Genomic DNA, 21390 nt, shown 5'->3' with positions numbered 1-21390 from the left:
TGAGTGCATCTTCATTATGGTCTTTGGGATGGGATCCTTCATCCTTCCCTCTCTCTTGCCCAGGAGAAGGGCAAGTTTCCATCTCTGATTGTGTCTTCATTATGGTTCTAACATGAGATCCATCATCTTTCCCTCTGTTTTGTGTAGGGAGGACAAGTTTCCAGCTCTGGATGCATCTCCTCTGAGGAATGAGATCCTTCATCCTTCTTTCTCTATTACCTAGGAAGGGCAAGTTTCTATCTCTGAATGCATCTTATTGTGGTCTTAGGATGAGATCCTTCATCCTTCCTTCTGTCCTGTCTAGGGAGGACAAGTTTCCAGCTACACCTCTGCTCCCAGGTCTTTATATGTGTGCACAGAATATGGTCACAGCTTGATCAGCCCATTCAAGGAGACTCAATTTGCTGAGCTGATTGAGTAGCACACAGGGACTTGGAACATCTTCCCTTCCAAAAAGGAAGGTTTGATCCTGTGTTATCCTTTCACAGCTCTCCAGGCTGGTCCTCACAGCTGTGTCAGCTGCTGTGTGATTCAGTTTCCCCGCTGCTGTTAAGAAGTTGGTCTTTCTGGTGGTTTACATGGTCCAGTTTTCATGTGTGAGGTGAAACTCAGCAGCAGAACACAAGCATTTCCCTCTCCTCTTTGAGATGTTTTCCATCCCTTTCTCTCCATCAGTTATCTTTGCCCTCACACACTAAATGCTGGAGCGTTTGCCTGGAAGCCTGGTGGAAGGAAACAAGGTGAAGTGATTTCAGGGAAGCAGGGAATTGCATCCAGCATCTTCCTGACTGCTTCTGCAGTAGCAGCAAAGGTGGGAGCTGTGCTTTGGCTGTGGATTGCTCGGAGTGGCCATGAATCATCAGCCAGCCAGGGCGAGACTCTAATAAATGGAGGGCTTGTGGCTCCTCTGGTGTTTTCCATGCTGATTGCCTGTGGAGGAGGTGAGAATTCGAACTGAAAAAGAACAATTATCTTTCTATGCACTTACAAAATGCCCATTACTGTGGTATCCAGCTAGGCATGGGGGAAGGAGAGTTTCCCAGGAGGGACGGGATTGGTTGCACCAGCCTGCCACCAGCTCCAGCTTTTTCAGGTGTCAACTTCTGTCTGCTTAAGGCACAAAGCTGTGAAAAGAGGTGGGAAGAGGGTGCAACTCCAGAGACCTTTCCTGCAGGGATCCCCCAGTAAAGTGCATCTCTGACTACATTTACTGTGGCTACGGGGAGTAAGATTTCCAGGAAAGAGCAGCAAAGCCTCATTCCTTCCACTTTTTTTTTTTTTTTTCCATCTTGAAGTCCCCAAAGCATGTAACAACTGTGTCATTACAGCGTTTGCTACACCGAGGGGCCGCTAATTTGCCGTGTAATTACAGCCTGCTCGGAGAGACCTTATAAAATGAAGGGATCACACAGTTTCATGCTGGAATGCTGTGCTTGAGGTCTCCAAAGGGAGCTGAGGAGCATGTTGTATCCCATCCTGCTCTCCCAAATCCATAGTGGATTGCTGGCAGGCAGGCAGCGAGCAGCCAGGAGTGTGCAAGCTCTTGCAGCAGGTCTGTGGCATGCTGAGTTCTACCAGGAGAGCCAACTTTTGTGGTATGCTGCTGTGAAAAAGCAGCATCCTCCTGGATGGATCCTGCCCTGTGGCTGAGCTGGGAGGGGAGCAGAAGGAATAGGGTTTAGGTTGTCCTGTGGTTAGATCTTGGGATGATAGTTTGGTGCTGGAGGCAAAATGGAAGGTGGTTTGGTGTTTGAGTGAGAGTAGATACATCTCAGGCACTTGGGGGGGAGGTAGGTGTGAGTAAGACCTGGTTTAGGGCTGTAAACTTGGCACTTCTGCCACCCCCAAAACACTGTTTTCAGTTGTGCCACTGATAGCAGCTGGGATTTTGGGGAAGAAAGGAACAAATCCGGGTGGATTCATCCCAGACAGGGAAAGAGTGAGCAAATTGCCTGATTTAAGAGAGCAAGTGTCATTGCTGTCCCTGGAATGGATCCAAAAGATGGAGCTGCTGGCATCTTTCAGGCTTACAGATGTTCCTCAGGCAAAGAGGAAAATCCCATCATTCCATGGTGGGATGATGCCAGGGGACTAATTGAAGAAGGAGATGATTTACCTTGAGTATTACAATGCCCCTGGAGCTAGGGAGTGACTTAGTTGCACTGTGAGGTTGGGGATCCCCACAGAAACTGGGATCTTCCTGCTGGCTGCAAGATTCTTCCTGCATAGGTCAAGACCTGACTCCCCAGGTTCACTTTTATTGGCTGCAAGTTCTGGACCGGTTTGCAGCTTGTGCAAACCAGCATAGCTCCACTGAATGCTCCAGCATCACTGCAGAAGCCAGTGGCACAAATCTGTAGCTGACAGAAACTCTACAGCTGTTTCACAGCCAAAAATTGGGTCTGCACCCCTCTTTTTTTTCTTTTTAACCCACGACATAATTCTACATCTCAGCCCTTTTGTTCCTTTTCCGTGACTAAGCTGCTGGCTGCCTGTGTTTTTTGTTTTTTTTGTTTTTTGTTTTTTCTTTTCTCCCTTCATTGTGTAGTTTATAATCTTCCAACTAGATACAGAAAAAAAAAAATTGTTTGCAGTGCTGGCCAAGAAGGCTCCGGTTTCACTGGCATGGGGCCATGCTTACATCTCCAGTCAAAATACTGCTGGTTAAACAATAAATATTTATTGATTCTCCTACAAGCTCCTACATTTTTCCCAGGTGCTTTGGAATTTGAGGGGGTGGGAAGGGGACGCACTTAAGTCCTGCCACAAAATTGTGAGATGGCTCCAGAGATAGCTCCGGCTCTGGAAGTGCTCTCTGATGGGAAGGTGACCCTTGGAAAGTTGGGTTCAGTCCTGCTGTATGGCTCAACTTATAGATCCTGCTGTTTTCAGTCTGTCTGTCCCAGCTGGGATGATCTGGGCCTCTTTGGTGGTGATGATGTGAAAATGTGCACATCTGCAAGTTGCTTTTCCTGCCTGAAGATCTCCTTGGGGGGATTCACTTTCCCAGGGGATAAATAGTTTGATAGAATCTCTTTGGTTGGAAGAGACCTTTAAGATCAAGTCCAGCCATTCTCTAGCTCTACCAAAGCTGGTGCTAAACCATGTCCCTCAGCACCACATCTCTGCATCTTTTAAACCCCTTCAGGGATGGAGATTCAATCACTTCCCTGGGGAGCCTCTTCCAGTGCTTGAGAACCATTTCAGTGAAGAAGTTTCTTCTGATATCCAACCTAAACCTCCCCTGGTGCAACTTGATTTCAGGTCCAGAGAGATGGGTGACCCCCTCACCCCCCTAAATCAGGGTGGTTTCAGTTTGTAATTTGGTTAAAAGCCTCAGCCTTAGTATCTAGGTTGTAGGATCTGAAAGTGCAACCTGAACAGGCTGCAAATGTTTTCATGCAAAGCAAAGTCTGAGCTCCTGCAAAGCTGCAGACTCTGGGTTCTTGCACTCAAAAGTGCTCAGAGTTATTCTGTCCCCTTCTCCAAGGTGGTGGCTGGCTGAAAGTAACTTTGAGCTTATTTAGCCCTGTATGGGGTGGTGGCAAACCCAGAGCTCTCCACCTTTTGAACTGTGAGGTGAAGCTGCACATTTGTGTTTTGTTTGTGGTTGGGTTTTTTTTTGGCGTTCATCTGGCAAAAGTCAGACCTGGTTTGCTCTGCTGGCCCCTGAACAGCATCACACCATTGGGGCAGTATCTGGACGTGCAGGACCTGGCAGGTGATACATTTTTCTTGCTGGCCATGCAGAGTTTTTGGCATGCTGTTTTATACTTGGCTCCCTCCACCCAGTGACCTGCTCTGTGTGCTGGTACCAGTCGTTGGATGTTGTGCTGGTGCTGTTCAGTCCTGGGTCTGGTCCCTGCAGCCACACAGCCACTGGATAAATACAACCCACCCAAAAAACATGACAGCTGCGAAGGAAGAAATAGCAGCTTTCTTTCCCACAGAAGAAAATCCCCTCCTTTCTGTGGCTCCCTCTGGTTTGGGTTTGGGAGCTGAAGATCAGAGGTCACTGAGCCCTCAGCTATTTGCCAGCCCCAGTTGTGGATTGGGATGTGCAAAGTCCCCGAGCTCTGTCTGGCTCTGAGCTGGGGGGAGCTGTAGTTCCCATCCCATCACCTCACAGCTGGTGCTGGGCACAGCAACAATCCCCTGCTCCAGAGATCCCTTGCTTTCCAGCTTTTTTTTCCTCCTTTTGAACCTTTCCTATAAAACCAGATGAGGCTGAGACATCCATCTCAGGTGGCTGGGGCAGAAATCCCAACATTATTCAGGCTGCAACAAGCATCTAGCACCCTGGGTTGGTTTCATAGAATTCATAGAATGGTTTGGGTTGGAAGGGACCTTCAAGATCATCCAGTTCCAGGGATACCTCCCAGCAGACCAGGTTGCTCAAGGTCCCATCCAACCTGGGATGCCTGGGAGGGGGCATCCATGACATCGCTGGGCAGGGGGAAATTGCTCTCTTTGTGGCACATAGCTGTGTGTGGGAAACCTTCCCAGCTGAAGACCACCACGTCTTGCTGGGGTGGCTTTGGAGCTTCAGCCTGGCTCCTAAACCTTGGGAGCTTGTTAATGACCGACCAAACTGCGTTTTCTTCCAGGGAGGGGATTTTAAATTGGCTCCACATGGATTATGGAGGTTGTCACACTTTCCCGGAGGGTGATGGCGTGAGCAGGAATGTGGGTTTGATGAAAGAAGCCAGACACTGAGTCAAAAGCAGAGCAGCTCCCTCCTGCTCTCCCCTCCCTGTGCCCCCTCTCTCCTCCTCCCCCCCCCCCAGCCCATTTCAAATATTTGACGTGATTCCAAGGCATTCTTCAGATGGCTGGTGGGGAGCGCAGGAGAAGCCAGCCAGTGGGACTTGGCTTTTAGTTAAAACGCAGCAGTTTGGGGCCTCAGACCCCAGAAGACGTTGGGGAAAGGCTTGACAAGACCTGGTTTTGGGGGAAACTGAGGCATGGTGCAGCAGGAATGTGGGAGCATCCCCAGCTGTCTGCTCCAGGTCTCCCTCTACTTGCAGTATTTAGGTTTTCTTGTGATCTGTGTGAAGCCATTCTCCACCTCTCTGGCTCCTCCACAGCACCAGGCATGTCAGGACCCATCTGCCTCTCGGCATTTCCAGTTTGGGTGGACTGCTTGACTCTGATTTGGGCCGGGAGCTAGGTTTTTTGGAGAGAAGAAAAACAGTTGAGCCCTGTGTCCCTCCAGGATCCAAGCATCTTGCACAGCAGGATGAGAGTTGCATGTCCTTATGGTGGCTGGAATCCTGGGCTGGGATTTCCACTGGGATGCTATCTCTCCTGGGATGTCCTGGATGAAACTGCTGACTAAGGGAGAGCTGCCACTGCTCTTGCAGCCTGTAGACTCTAAAAAGAGGAGCTGAAAGTTGGGAAGCACTTTGGGCTTTCTTCTTTTTTTTTTCCCTCCACATCATCACCATCTATCACAGTCATCAAAATGTGGCTTTTTGACCCGCATGGAAGTTATTTTTTTCCATAGGTGTTTGCCTGTGTTTGTGCAGAACCCACTTCATTCTGCTCAGCCTTCTGGAAGCTGCAAAGGGGTTGGGTTGTTGCCTTTTTTTCTTTTTTTCTTCCTTTCCCTTTACCTTTTAGTTTTGAGGAACTGTTTACTGAAACCTGAGCCACCAGAAGAACAACTTGCAAAAGCTGAGTCCTCTTGGCTTTTTCCACTGGAAAAATTAAAAAAAGATGGAGTGGAACACGTGAAATTTGGGTCTTTGGGGATTTTTTTCCCTTTCTTCTTCTTTTTTAACACATTATTGTTAGAAGCAGCTTGAGAAGGCAATGCCAAGTGCTTTCTCTTTTAAAACACTCAAGGCATGTTACCCAACCTCTTCATGAGGTCAGTACACACAATTCCAACTCATTTACAGCCAGGAACGGGGAAAAACTCCTTTATTCAACCCGCAGGCAGCAAGATGAGCCCAGCAGGTCAACAGTAGCATTGTACCTCCCCATCCTGTCCCCTCACCTCATGGTGTCTCTGGATCCATCCTTTGGAAGGGATGAGAGGACATTGAGGCTTGCTGTCAGAGGGCTGTCTCTGGTTCTGGGAAGCCCGGTGCCACGGCGGCACTGGGGAAGTTTTGCCTTTGCAGCGCCAGCAGTGGGGTTTCGGAGCTGTCACGGTAGCCGTGGCCCGGCGGGGTGGTTACTCACTGGGGCTGCTTTCCATCCCTCTAAGCGGCTCCAGATTTGAAGCTGCTTCTAAAGCTTGCGACTTGAAAGGCCCCGGCTGGGCGCCTGCTTTGCCTTGGAGCTGGATGACTCTTGTGCCTTCCTGCTTTCCAACGGCCGAGCTCCGAGCAGCCAGGGCCATATGGATCCTATAGCATGACCCCCGTGACGTCAGCAGGGTGAGGAGGGAAGGGGGCTTGGCAGGGAGCAGACCAGCCCTCTGGTTGTCTGGCATCTCCAGGCTCTGATCGAGGCATCTCTGAGGGTTTGCTGGCAGCTGATCCAAGCACTCACTGAAAGTTAGAATCGTAACATGGTTTTGGTTGGAGAAGACTTTTCAGATCAGCAAGTTCGACCATTATGTAACTCTACCAAGGCTGGTGCTAAGCCATGTCCCTCAGCATCACATCTCTCCATCTTTTACATGTCTCCAGGGATGGGAATTCAACTGGGGAGCCTGTTCCAGTGTTTCAGAACCCTTTCCATGAAGAACTTTTTTCTAATATCCAACCTATACTTCCCCTGGTGCAACTTGAGGCCATTTCTTCTTGTCCTATCATTTATTCCTTGGGAGAAGGAGCCCCATGTGGTTCCAGCCTCCTTTCAGGGAGTTGTAGAGAGTGAGGTCCCCCCTCAGTCTCCTCTCCAGACTAAACACCCCCAGTTCCTTCATCTGCTCCTCACCAGCCCTGTTCTTCAGACCCTTCACAAGCTTTGTTGCCCTTCTCTGGACAAGCTCCAGCCTCTCAATGTCCTTCTTTGAACGAGGGGCCCAAAACTGAATGCTGTGCTCAAGGTGTGGTCTCACCAGTGCTGAGTACAGGTGGACCCTCCCTGCCATGGTCCTGCTGGCCACACCATTGCTGATCCAAGGCAGGACTCTGTTGGCTTTCTTGGCCACCTGGACACCACTGCTGGCTCATATTCCACTGGCTGTTGATCGACACCCCCATAACTGAAAAAAAAGACCCAAAAATAGTTTAAAATCAATATCAATGAAGGGAAGAAGGTGGAGGGGGGGGGGGGGAGCTGGTGGATGGGAGGTAAGGAGCCCGAGAGAGCAGCAAAGCTGGGAGGATGATTTGCCTTTAAAGAGCTGAGCGCCAGCGTGCGTAACCGCGCTCCTTAATCCGGTGACTAACTCGGTGCCTTGCAAAGCAGCAGCGAAGCCCCTTGCCAGGCTGGCCTGTGTCCCGGGAGGAAAGCTCCAGGAGTCATCAGGTCCCCTCCCTCCTTTCATCTTTCCCCTCTACACCCCTCCTCCCAGCCACCCCACCGCTCCCCATGGCAATTTATTTACTCATCTGGAGGGCACAGCCCCGGCGGTCTCTTGACTCAGCAATCTGGGGCCGATGGGAGCCGCGGGAGCAAATTCCAGGCAAGAAATAATCTCATGACTTGTCTCGGAAAAGATTGCTCCTAAAGATTCCCCTTACGGTCACGGAGCGTTCCCTGCCCGGCCCCTCCAGCACGGCCCTGACGAGGATCCTGATTTCCCAACCTCGGGAAGCTGGGGCAGGCAGCCAAGGAAGCCCCAGGGTGTTCATTTGGACCTTTTATTCCCCTTGGAAAATGAGGGCTGGATTTGGAGCTGGTGCCTGGCACCCCCCTGGGTCATAGGGCTGTGAGGAGCTGGTTTGCCAGGGCAAGGGATCTGGCTTGGGGTTGTGTCGAGTTTTGGGGCATTCCTTCTTTTTCTTCCCTTACTTCCCAGGGAGGGGTTTAAACCCTTCCTTCATCCCCAGGAATTTCCATTCTTCCAGCAGGGTTTTTCCTCAGGCACTGGCAGTACCCTCAGCAGCACCCTGGCTGACTTGTGAGTGCCATTTGTGCTTTTTTGGCTCTCAACTTCTTTTCATCCTACGTGTCTCCCTGGCCTTTTTTCCCCACCTCCCCACCCAGAGTCACTTCAGTCCCCATCCCTTTTGAAGATACTTTGGGAGGTCTGGTCCTATGCCTAGTGCCTTCCCATGGGTGTTGGGGATGGGATTAGACCAGGCTGGCACTGGAGGATCTTTGCAAACCTGCAGCTTTTAGGGAGGAAAGTTGGCCTTGTGAGTGGGCAGAGCTGCTGAGCTGCCAATTCTGTTAGCTTCTGGGATCCAGGCTCAGGAGCACACAGCTCCTGGGGGTGTAACTGCAGGGACACAGGTCTCTGTGGGCATCCTGCCTTCCTGGAAGGGTTCTTGTCCACCATGGGGGCTTTGCTGCCTTTTGAAATGAAGATGACTGAGGAGAGGAATCTCCCACTCCCCATCTATGTAAGGTTTCACCCCAGCCCTAAAGCACCTCCCAGCAAGGCCAGCAGTGGGGTTTGCACCCCTACGCCACCCATCCAGGGCCCTGCTGAAGCTCCTCCAAGCTTGTTACACTCAGTGGAGGATTCCCAGAGTTCCTGGCAAAGGCTCCCAGCTCCTGAGTCTCCAAATGACACCCCCTCCACCCCCATCCTCCATTTATGTCTCCTCCTAATAGCCTCTTGGCCTGAGCAGCCGAATTCAATCAGCCCTTTCACCATCTGCTCCCAGGCACTTCTGCTGGGGAAGGCTCGGGGCCAGGCAGGCTGTAATTCCTTAATAGCTTCCGGATGCTGCGCGGGGTGGATGCGAGGGCTGTGAGCGTCTCAGCCTCTCTTCCCACCCCCTCCAGCCTTCACTGAGGTTTCCAAGCTCAAGCTTCCTCTGGACAAATCCGAGCACCTCCAGCCGCTCCGATTTATCCATGCCCGCCCTTTGCTCTCCCATCTCTTCAGGCTGAGGCCAATAGGTGACATAATCCCCGTCCTGGACAGCCCTTGGCTCTGGGATGGGGATGACTGAAGCTGATGGGGCAGCCTAATTCATCCTTGGCTGCCTTCCTCAGCTCACTCCCACCTTCTTAATCTTCCCAGGGCTTCGTTTTGGCCCAATCTGTGTGCTCATCCCTTCTCCAGTGGGAAGGTTCCTAGAAGCTGGAGCTGGAAAAGAAGACCTTCCTGGGGTTGTTTGGGAAAACCCTTGCTGTTGTGAATGGGGATGCTTGAATGGTGTGGCCCAGAAGGAGCAAAGCCCAGGAGCTCTGCATGGAAGAGGTGTAATCAGGGCTCTTCAGCTGCCTGGAGTGCTTTGGAAAATCCTCTTGTTCTTTGTGTTCCTTTCCTTGTCTGCAGGAGAATCATTCCCAGGATGCTGTGAAATGAAATTGATTTGGCAGTGGTGTTTCTGAGGCACTCTGGCTGGTGTGGGCTGGAGAGTTTTGCTTCCCAGGTTCCTCCCAGGGTCCTTCCTGGTCTCCATCACTGGAGAAGCTGAGCAGCTTGGTCCACTCTCAGGGAAGAGGGAGGTGAATGGGTAGATGATAGGTAGCATGACTTTGTCCCTTGTCCTTCTGGCCCCAAGGAGGGGACAGTTATGAAGCTAACCCTCACTCACCTTGCCTTAGTGATGCCTTTACTTGCATGGCTTTCATCCCAGCTAGGAGAATCTCTCTCGAAGGAGATGGGGCTGGCTCAGGCAGCAGAGCAAGGAGAGCAGATCCTTTGCTCTGAGCATCTATTACCTCTTCTGATAGTTGACTCTTTCTCCCCTCCTGTCAATCACAGAATGGTTTTGGTTGGGAAAAACCTTTAAGACCTTCAAGTCCAATCATCATCTATCTCTACCTGAACCACGCTGCTGAGGGATTCAGCTGGTGTTGGGAAGACACTCAGAGCATGCAGTAAATATCCTGAGCAACTTTGGCTTTGATTTCAGCTGCTGGAGGTTGTTGTGTGCATTTTGTGAGCTGCAGCAGAGAAGGAAGGATACCTTAGAGAGGAGGGGTCAAGGTACTTGTAAGTGCAGGTCCTCAGGGCAGTAAATCCAACGATGCAAAGAGGCAAATCTGTATCTAGCGCAGGGGAATTGGAGCTATGTGGATCGTTACGCTGCCTGCCGTCTCTTGGCAGCTGCCAGCAGAGCTCACTGTTTGCTCCAAGGAATTATAAATAATTTTCTTGATTACAGTGATTGATTATCTGTGCTCTGATATTATTTAGTCAAAGCAAACAGGGCTGAGATTTGCCAGCCATGCTCTGACCTCCCAACCCTCATCTGTTTGCAAAAAAGCCTCTGCAATTATTTGTTTGATTTTGAATAAATAACCTAATCTCTCCTTTTCTGCTTTGCTGATTGCAAAGACAACTGGACAGGTCGGCCTGATAAGGGAGGACAGGGCTGGAGTCCTCCTGTGTGGTGGCACCTCTTTGGGCAGAAAGGCATCTCAGTGAACTGGAAGCTCTTCCATATGAGGAAAGGCTGAGAGAGCTGCATTTGTTCAGCCTTGACAAGAGGAGGCTTAGGGGAGCCCTTATTACCATGGACCAGCACATAAAGTGTGGCTACCAGGAGGATGGAGACTCCCTTTTTACAAGGAGTCCCATGGGAAAGATAAGGAGTGATGGGGATGGGGACAAGTTACTGCTGGGGAGATTCCCATTGGACCTCAGAAGACAATTTTTCCCCATGAGAACAGTTGGATGTTGGAATCGTCTCCCAAGGGCAGCAGTGGTTTCCCCTCCATTGGACAGTCTTAAGACTTGGCAGGGTGCTGGGCCAGCTCATTTCAACTCCACTGTTACCTAGAAAGGTTGGACCAGATGATCCTTGGGATCCCTTCCAACCTGGCATTCTGTGATTCTGTGCATGAAGTGCTGAAGTGGGGACCTGATGGTCACTGGGTGAGGAGAGAGTAAAGCTTTTGGGCTTCTCCTCCTCTGCACATACTCTTTTCTTGCTCATCCTTCCTGGGCAGAGCCAAAACACTCCCTTACTGTACAGAGAAAAAGAAAGGTAATACCAAAACCTGAACATTGGCAGAAGGTTTCTCTCTGAGTAAGGCAGCAGCAGCCATCCTCTGCAATCCGTGGGGGATGTGATGTGCTGCAACTTGCACCCTGCCGTTGGGCAATCGGCCACGTAAGGATTTCTTGTGCCTGCCCAGCTGAACGTCTGCCTGGCGCTGCCCTGGAGGGAAGGGTTGGCCAGGAAGGAGGTGGAGGTGGGACAGCAGCAGGAATCTGCAGCTGCAGAGAGATGTGGCAAGCTTCGCCCCCGTACCCTGCTGCCCTGGGGCAGCATCTGTGCTTGGGAGGTGACCCAGAGCTGCCAAGCCTCCCTTCTTCATCTTCCAGACTCCCTTCTTGTCATTGAGCCTCCCTTCCTCACCATCAGCTCAGCTCTGGATTAGTTGAGAGGAGTCCCTGCTCATGGCAGGGAGGTTGGATTAGAAGATCTCTGAGGCCTCTTCCAGCCTAAGCCATTCTACGATCCCTTCATCACTGCCTTTGTGGTCTCTGCCTCACGTGATAAGACAAGAGGGAGTGGATTGAAGCTTGAGGAGGGCAGATTTAGACTGGAGATTAGGGAGAAGTTCTTCCCAGTGAGGGTGGTGAGACTCTGGAACAGGCTGCCCAGGGAGGCTCTGGATGTCCCCTCCCTGGAGGTGTTGAAGGCCAGGCTGGATGAGGTCTTGAGCAACTTGGGCTAGTGAGAGGTGTCCCTGCCCATGGCAGGGTGGTTGGAAGGAGATGTTCTTTAAGGTCCCTTCCAACCCAAACCATTCTATGAATCTATGTGGAGATATCCTGGGCTTGAGGAATGCCATAGGAATGTCCGTGGGCACCTTCTGCTCATGACCGAGTGGCACTTCTATTATATGGACACCACCGCAGGTCCAACCCTTCCAGTCTGAACATTCTTGATTTGTGAATGAGAGAGCTGGGGAGTGGAGGAGAATGACTTTGATGTGGAGGGAGATATTTTGGGGGTTGAACATCATCCTGGCTTGAGGGCACTTCAGCCTGTGTCCTGCCATGTGGTACCCTCGTGGCTGGGTGTGATGTGGTATTGACTCAGCCTGGGGCCAAGGGCTAAGGCCAGGACACAGAGAGATCAGTTTCTGGAGGACTTGAGCTGAAAATCGAGTGAAGGTTGGGGAATTTCTTGGGACAGACAGATTGGAGGCATTTGGCTGAGTGTCTGCATGTCTAATCCCTTCCTGAGGCAAGGATAGTTGAGGGACCAGTGGGCTCCCAGCAGCAGAGACATCTGTGGAGTCCATCTGCATCAGAAGTGTGTCATATTGTGGTGATAGGCAGCACAAAGAATTGATTTTTCATGCTGGGCACGGAGTCATTTCACATAGCCATGGAGACACAGTGAAACCATCCTGAGCTGTGTGGTCACGTGTAGCTGCCTACAAATGTGTTGGCATGGAGGGTTCTTCAGGTGCCTTTAAGCCAATGTGGAGGGGTTGGGATCCCTTTGTGAGGTGATGAAAGAGCTCAGCATGAGTGAAGGTTCTTTGGCCCTTAGCCCTGCTGCAAGGGGACAACTCTGCCAAGAGATCTCAGCCTTCCCTGTTCACACTTCCTATCCTAACAGCATCTTCGTCACACAATGTTCTGCTGATTAACCTCAACCCAGACTTGCAAACTCTGGGCTCTCCCTTTGCTGGGGGATGATCACACATGGTTTGGCATCCCAGTCCTTCCTCGGAGCAAGCAGCTGGAGGCTTTGGAGCTGAGTCTCCGTTGAGTGTCTGTATCCCTGGGTGATGATGGAGGGGGAAGTTAATATTGAATCATAGAATGGTTTGGGTTGGAAGGGACCTTAAAGATCATCTAGTTCCAACCTTCCTGCCATGGGCAAGGACACCTTCCACTAGCCCAGGTTGCTCAAGGCCCCATCCATCCCAGCTTTGAATACTTCCAGGTTTGGAGCCTTCATGATGTCTCTGGGCAACCTGTTCCAGTGCCTCACCACCCTGATGGGGAAGAATTGCTTCCAATGTCCAATCTAAATCTGGCTTTTCGCAGTTCAAAGCCATTTCCCCTTGTCTTGTCACTCCATACCTTTGTAAAAGGTCCCTTTCCAGCTCTCCTGTAGGACCCTTTCAAATCCTGGAAGGCAAAAGTCACATCACTTCTTCATTGAAGATGCCAGAAATGGCATCATCAGCAGGAGATTTAAGGTGGGAACAGGAGAAGTCCTGTTTTGAGTGTGCCTGGGAAGCAGTGTGTGCTCTCTCAGATGGTGGGGCTGACCAGGACCACTGTTTCTTCCATGGAGTGCCAGACCTCAGCCGTGGCTTTGCTTTGGGAGGGTTCAGGCTGTGGTCTTGTAGCAATAGAAACCTCCAGAGTGGTGGAGGTGGTGGAGCCCAGCCTGAAGAGAGCGAGGAATTTCAAGAAGCTTCTGGTCCCAGCCATGAGCCACTGGAATACCTCGGGCAGCCTTCCAAGCAGCACTGAATATCTGGCAGTTTGCTCGGTGGGGATCGCTGCCTTTTGGGGACCTCTTTCTTTCCTCATTGCTGTGGAGCAATTTGAGCTTTGCTGCTGGGACTCAGAATGTGAGGAGCTGGGTTTTAGCCTCTTCCTTGCAGAGCAGCATCTCCCAAAGCTGGAGAACTGATACAGGGCAGCTGACATGGGCATGACCTGGGCTTGGTGTTTCCACTTGACCTCCTTTCACTCGGGGCTGGGTGTCCATTACAGGCTTTGCTGAGCCCACCCCACGCTCCCATCAGCCGCGTGTGCCTGAGCAGGGGGATTAGAGCTGCGCAGCGCTGCGCTTCACAGGGATTAGAGCGAATTAGCACCGGGGGGAGCAGCCTCATGGGGCTGTACGAGGTGAGGAAGTGTCCTCCCAGCCCTGCTGAGGAAGGACGAGGCTCAAACCAGCCTGGAAGTGAGCTCCTAAGCCAATTTCAGAGGGGGACGCCCTGGCTGTTTGACAGGCTTGAGAGGTGGGACTGTTCAGCCTGGAAAAGAGAAGACTCCTGGGGGGACCTTAGAGCAGCCTTTGTTTGAAGGTGGCTACAGGAGACCTGGGGAGGGACTGTGTAGAAGGGTTTGTAGTGACAGGACAAGAGGCAATAGTTTGAAACTGGAGAAGGGTAGATTCAGGTTGGACATTAGGAAGAAATTCTTTATTATGAGGGTGATGGAATGCTGGAACAGGTTGCCTAGGAAGGTGGTAAATGCCCTGTTCCTGGAGACATTCAAGATCAGACTTGATGTGGCTCTGAGCAGCCTGATCTAGTTGGGGTTGTCCCTGCTTACTGCAGGAGAGTTGGACAAGATGACTCTTAAAGGTCCCTTCCAACCCAGTGCATTCCATGGTTCTATTAAACTGGGATGGTGAAGGGTGATGAGGGCTTGAGCACTGCAAGAAGGTACTTCAAGTCCAGAGCAGGTTTGGGCAGGTGAAGGTTGTTCCTCACTACCTTTTTCTGGTGGCTGCAGCCTCCTGAGCTGTGAGCTTAGCCTTCACAGGGGTCTAATTACCTTCAGGCTCTGCCATCAGGCTGCAGGGTTCACCAAAGGCTTGGGAAGTTGGTAGCCAAGATGCTGTTAAATTTGAAGGCATTTGGAAGCTGATTCAGGAGTGTTTGCCTCGGTGGTGGGGGCTTGCATTGAGTTAACAGTGGTGGCCTCATAGCAGAGCTTAACCTCTGCTGCTGCTTGGTCTTGGTGGAAAAATCTTTTTGCTGACGGCTTTGCATAGTTTCAACCAGCGCAGTTAAACCATAGCCATGTTCCTCAACCTCGGAGGTGGCTGATGCTTGCTTCTATCCATCTGTGCTCCTTCCTGCAGCTGAAATGGGGGGGACAGAGCAAAGCTCCCCTCCGAGGAAAGCCCTACTGGCAGGAATATGAACTATAGATCCTCTCCCTGCTGCTGAGGCAGGGGAAACATTCCCATGGTAGCAGTGAGCGTTGAGTCAAGCCCTGTGGTTTTGCTTCACTTCAGTCCAGGGGCTTCTCTTGCACTTCTTTCCCTCCTCTCCCCACAAAACCCAGGGAGGACCAAACAAGCTGACCACCAAACTGCTGTTCCCCTGTGAGCTCCTGGGACTGAAGGGGATGCTGCTTTCCCAGGATCTCTGTCCAACACCCACATCATAAAGCTGGGAGAGAGAGAGGGAGTGGAAAGGAGCCTGAAGGAGGGCAGCAGGCTTGGAGAGCAAAGCCTGGGAAGCATAGTGGGGGAAGCATCCTTTCACCTGCTGGTGCTGCTGCCTGCTTCCTCCCCAGGAGACAAACACTGCCTCACCTTTTGTGTCCAGTTTTCCTCAAGGGCACATCTCCCCTGAGCACCTTCTTCTACCAAGCTTGCACCCAAGCAAAGTTGTCTCCATTTTACAGAGACCTGAGGCCGAGCAGAGCATCCCAACATCTCACCCTCACCTCAGCCTTTCCTCTCCCTCCCTCCCTGTGATGCTCTAAGTGCCAGGAGTCCCACCTTGGAAAAAATGCTTTTATCTGCATTTAGGGAAGAGAGTTTTCAGGCCCTCTGTTTAGGGGCAGAGCTCTGGCCCCCCATGACACACCACATCTCCATAAGAAAGCTGCTGAGTGCCGGAAGAAAGCCTGCTTTGTTGTGCTTTCTGCAGCGCTAAGCAGTGTGGGCTTTTGGTTTCCTCTCTGTTTTCTTTCTCTTGAAGCCCAGCTTTCATCTCAGAATATTTATTTTGCACTGCTTGAAGGAGAGAAAAGAAAAAAAATATACTTATTTCTTTTTTCTTTTAAAGGACTGTATTTATTTTAAATTAAAATAGCAAATGTCTTGTCCCTTTTGTGCCATTCCTCAGAGAGGGAAGCAGAGCTGATCTCTGCTGAGATGCTGCATGAAGGGAAACCAAATCTCTCCTCTGGCCTGCCCTCCACCTTTCTCTTCCCATCCCATCCTCAGCAAACCCTGTGCTCACCCCTTCTTGTTCCCTTCATCCTTCCTTCCATCCTTGCTTCCCTCTGTTCCCTTTTCTCCAGCTTTCTATCCCACTTTCCTTTCCAACCCCCCCACCTCCCTGATTTTCTCTGCCCTTTTGGGCCAAGGAGCCCTAATTGGAACAGGCCGGCTCCTCTCCTGCTTCCTGCGTGGGAGTGAGAGGCAACGCTTGTGAAAACAGTTCAAAAGTGCAGGCAAATTTTTGCCTAATCCTGCCTAAATAACTGGGGGCTCAGCAGGGGTTAGCTGCCCGGGTGTCCCTGCTCCAAAGCTGGGGGCACCTGGGAAAGGCAGAGCTGCCCCAGGGAGAATGGAGGTGCCTGGTGGTGGTGGTGGAAACCTAACCTGGGGAGTGGTGCCTCCGTGGTGCTTGGTTGGGGAGCGTGGGAAGGGTCTCAGCTCCTGGGCCCCCTCTCCCCAGCCTCTCTTATCCTGAGAAAGGTTTCTCAGCTGCTGAACCCTGCTAGCTGGGGGTTGCTGGGAAATCTTATGTCCTTCAGCTTCCCCCGTCCCTGGCTTTGCCCTGATTTTGGTCCTCATGAAGGCTGGGGCAGGGCAGGCTCAGCACAGTGCTGGCCTGAGCTCAGGCAGTGTTGGCATTGGTGTGGGCTGGAGATGCAGTTTTGGGGCTTCGTGGTCACTGTGGGCACACAGGAAGAAGGCAGGAGAGCAAACCTGTGTTCCTCCTTGAGCCTCTGAGAAACTTCTGCTCCATCACAGACATCCAGGGTGGGAAGATGTCCTGGACCATGGACACTTCAAAGTGGGCATCACTGGGGGCTCAGAGGAGAATCTCAGCTGGCTCAAGGCTCAAGGATTGAGGCCTTTTGAGGGAGACAGGTACAAATTAGAGTCTTAGAGAGATGGTTTTCTGGACTGTCTCCAAAAGGTTTGGTTTGAAACCAAGACACATCTCCCCATGCTTCTTGGAAGCATCAAAGGGCACGAAATCTTCCCAGTGTCAGCATACAGTGGGCTTAGCCTCTGGTCTGGAAAGGGGAGGGTGAGGAGGCTTTTACCTGAGACAACAGCACATTGGGTTCCTGACCTTAGTGTCCATCCATCAGAGCCAGGGCAGGAGGAGGCCACTGGGTCATCTGGCTCCACTCTGACCACATCCATTTACACACAGGCTGCTGGGTAAAATAACAGGGACCAGACAAGGACACACTGGGGCTTTTGATGGGAAAAACAGTGAGTGGCCGAGGGGAGCTTTAGAGAGGCACTGACCCTGAGTGGAAAACTGGGGTGAAAAATGACTCTGCTGCTGCTCAGAGCAGGGTTGTTGGATTTTCCCCCTTTGCTGCCATCTCTTGTGCTTATGCAATCAGCTGTGGATGCTTTGCCGTGCGAGCACAGCCGCTCGCCTCGGAAGGTCAAAAGCCCTAAAGTTTGTAAATCGTCCTGCACAGAGATCAGAACAGTAGAAATAGTTTATAGAGCCTGGTGAGAGCAGAGTCAGGGTTTGGCTGGGTGATGAACTCGGGGATCTTGGTCTCTTTGCAGGCTGCTTTGCTCCCAGGCTTCACGTCTGTGGGTCCAGCACCTCGCACAAGTAGGGTGGTGAGTTTTGGGTAGATCCTCCTGATGTGGTGCTGGCAGTGTTAGAGTTGTTATTATCTTGACTTTGTGGAGTCTCATCCAGATTGCTGGAGGAAAAATAGAGGGTTTGAGAAGCCTTTGAGATCTTCAAGATCTTTGAGATAGAAATTAGGAAGAAATTCTTTCCAGTGAGGGTGATGAGACACTGGAACAGGTTGCCCAGGGAGGCTGTGGATGTCCCCTTCTGGAGTTGTTCAAGGATGAGGTCTTGAGCAACCTGGTCTAGTGGAAGGTGTCCCTGCCTGTGTCAGGGAGGTTGGAACTGAATGATCTTTAAGCTGCCTTCCAACCCAAACCATTCTATAAATCTATGAATGTCCAAGTGAGCCCTCAGATCCCTCCTTGCTTTGGAAAGCTGTGGCCAGATGATTAAATGTCACTCTCTGCCTCCCCACAAGGCAAATTCCTTTCTCTTTGCTCTACAGCTGCTGGAGATGCTGGTGACAACATTTTCCAGAGTGACTGCACCTCCTGTTACTATTTAAAAATCAAACCATAACACCCTGCCTGCTCTCCCGGGAGGAAAATCAAATGCAGTTGCCTCTCAGGGAGGAGGAGATGGCATCTGGGCAGCAAACACCATGTGGGTTCTCAAAAACTGGTACAGGCTGCCCAGGGAGGTGGTTGAATCTCCATCCCTGGAGGTGTTTAAAAGAGGCAGAGATGTGGGGAACTCTACCAGCCTTGGTACAGTTAGAGAATGATTGGAATGGATGATCTGAAAGATCCATCCCCTGCATTCCATCCAAACCCATCTGTGTGCTTTGTGACAGCAGGAGGGACACAAAAGGAGACCTTTTATTTGTGCAAGATTTGATTAAAAACTTGGTCAGAGGTTTTGGATGGCAGTGAAAGCTGAAACCCAAGGAGCTAAGCCCAGGTTGCTTTCATTACCAAAATTCTGCTTGGCTCTGACCTTTAGACATCCCCAGCTGAAGACAAAGGATTTGTCTGTGGGTGCTGGAGGACATCAGCACAGGCTGATTCTCCTCCCTTGCACCCAGCAAAGTTACATAGAATCATAGAATGGTCTGGGTTGGAAGGGACCTCCAAAGGTCATCTAATCCAACCCCTCCTGCAGTAAGCAGAGGCATCCTCAACTAGATCAGGTTGCCCAGAGCCCTGGGCATCATGCAGAGCTGGGTAAAGCCCATCATGCAGAGATTAACAAAAGAAAATGATATTTAGGTAAATTCAGGATCTCAAAACCACAGAGGCAGACTTTAGATGAGAAACTTTGTGTCCTCACCATCTCTTCCAGCTCACACAGCCAAGACTTGTCCACAGACACATCTGCAGAGGTTTACCAGCACGTTTAGTTTCACATGTGTGAGCTGCTCTATAGATGTGGGACACTGCTGACTAAAACAAGGCTTGCAAGCAGGCTGGGGGCTTTTGGGCTGCTTTGTCTTCTGAAGAAATTTTAACTGGCAGCTACGGTCTAAGAGGGGAAAAGAAAAAGGAGATGAGGTTTCAACCCTGAATTGAGTGTGAGGTGTTTGGACTCAATGATCTTCAGAGGTCCCTTCCAACCCCTGCCATTCTGTGCTTCTGTGTGAAGGAGAAACCTTGAAATGCACATTTTGGTGTTTAAACAGAGGCCTTCCTCTGGCTCTTCGCTTCCACATCTGGGAGCAGACTGTTTGCTTCTCCAACGACCTCTCCCTGGGAATTCACTTTTAAGTCATCCCTGTTTTGACATGTTGTTTGTGCAGAGCTCAGCGTTCACCTTACTCAACCGAAACCTTATCCCCCCTGCTACTGAAAAATTGATTTGCTGGCTATGTGCAAACCCAACCCCAGGAATCCTGCTGCACAAAACAAGGCATCTGTGAGAGGTACTCGAGCTGCAGAGGTAGAACCAGGATTTTGCACCCACCTCACCTTGCCCCGCTGCTGTCTGTGGCTTGCCCAAAGGAGGTCACCTCCACCCAGGTTTTCCTGAGTGGTTCAGGCTTAAAACTAGGGCTAGAAATGTTTTCTTACCCCACTTCTGACTCACCCTCCTGGGGCACCGGGGAGCAGTGCAGTGCTGTTGAACCAGGCAGCAGAGGGGAGCGGATTCCTGGGTGGTCTCTGCAACCACAGAGCACAGCAAGCAGAGCGTTCGAATGTAACATGAGGCTGAAGGGAAAGGGGCACTGAACCACTTTCTCCTGGTGTTATCTCAGGGCAGCAGATGGAGAACAGAGATAGTGAGGCTGCCTCTCCTTTTTCCGTGCCCTCTCCATCCAAATTCAGTAAATAATGAAGTGCAATTTCATAGAATCACAGAATCACTAAGGTTGCAAAAGAACTCTTAAGATCATCAAGTCCAGCCATTAACCCAGCACTGCCAGGTCATCACTAAACCACGTCCCTCAGCACCACTTCTCTACGGCTTTTCAATCTCTCCAGGGATGGAGACTCCAGCATTGCCCTGGACAGCCTGTTCCAGGCTTTGACAACCCTTTTGGGGAAGACATTGTTCCTCACGTCCAACCTCAACCTTCTCTGGTGCAACTTGAGGTTGTTTCCTCTTGTCCTATTACTTCTTCTGTGTGAGAAAAGACTAACCCCCACATGGCTACAGCCTCCTTTCATGTAGCTGTAGAGAGCAATGAGGTCTCCCCTCAGCCTTCTCTTCTCCAGACCAAACAATCCCAGTTCCCTTAGCTGCTCCTCACCAGCCTTGTTCTCCAGACCCTTTGCCAGACTCGTTGCCCTTCTCTGGACCCACCTTAACCACTCAATGTCCTGAACCCGAGGTGTACTTGAGGTGTGACCTCACCAGTGCTGAGTTCAGGGGGACAATCCCTGCTGGCCACACCATTGCTGATCCAAGCTGGGATGCTGACAGAGGTGTAGACCAGGCTTGTGAGGCTGCTGAAGTTCACTCAAGATGGTTGTTGTGTGAGGCTCTCCTTCTCTTAGAGAAATATTTTCAGGAATGCTTGAAAGAGCCAAACCTTTATTCTGATGGAGAAGGGTTTGTTTAAATGTTTGCTGTTGTTTATGAAACTCTTTGGCTACAAATTGTTGCCTCCTTCCAAATTAAAAATAAGTTAAAAAAAAAAAAAAAAAAAGGCAAGGAAGAGCTTTGCTGCTCCTCAGGAGTTACTCCAAGGCTTGGCCCTGAGCTGTCCCATGGGGGTGGCTGAGCATTGTTTGGTGACTCACCCTTGAGTGGCAGCACTCCGTCCTCATGATGTCATTTGGGACTAATGTGGGATTTTCCAGCTCTTTGTTTTCCCTGCCTTTTCCAAAGGGTTTTCTGCTGCTCCTTCACCCTGCTCAGCTTTACTTTTTCCAGGATTGCCTGAGATTCTTGACCATTTTTATTTTCCTTTCGCCTTTCTTTGGACTGGGATGCTCAGAGGTGGAGTGGGAATTCAGAGGTGCTTTTCTCCTTGCTTTCTTGTTCACTCTGGTGTGAGACACCACATTCGTTTTCACCTGGACCTTCTCTGCTATCTCACAGGCTCCAGATGCCACCTGAGGTGATGAAGCCCAGCAGTCTGGTGGCTGGGAAGGTCTTTGATGTTTGATTGGATATTAGGAAAAATGTCTTTATGGAAGGAGTGGTCAGGCCTTGGAACAGGCTGCCTAGAGAGGTGGTGGAGTTCCCAGTTCAAGAAACTTGTGGCCATGGCACCTGTGGCCATTGTTTAATGGCCATGGTGGTGTTGGGTTGATGGTTGGACTCAATGATCTTTAAAGGTCTTTTCCAGCCAAAACAATTCTGTGATCATTCATGGCTGGCTTGTGTGGAGCCCATCTGCACCATGTCACCGTGACTCATTTATATTCTTTAAGTACAGGATTTTTATAAGCCAAAGATTCTTCTTCT

The 21390-nt window shown here is 50.8% G+C and overlaps 1 protein-coding gene across 4 annotated transcripts in view; it reads left to right on the top strand.

The window, feature by feature from the left end:
* The window catches only part of ETS1 (ETS proto-oncogene 1, transcription factor), a 79368-nt gene that overhangs the window by 31638 nt on the left and 26340 nt on the right, over positions 1 to 21390 (top strand). The gene's annotated exons all lie outside the window — the stretch shown is intronic.

This window comes from Indicator indicator, chromosome 34 (assembly GCF_027791375.1).
Source record: "Indicator indicator isolate 239-I01 chromosome 34, UM_Iind_1.1, whole genome shotgun sequence".
NCBI classification, from domain to species: Eukaryota; Metazoa; Chordata; class Aves; order Piciformes; family Indicatoridae; genus Indicator; species Indicator indicator.
Note: the sequence above shows the minus strand (reverse complement) of the source record. Positions and strands in the feature narration are given on the sequence as shown.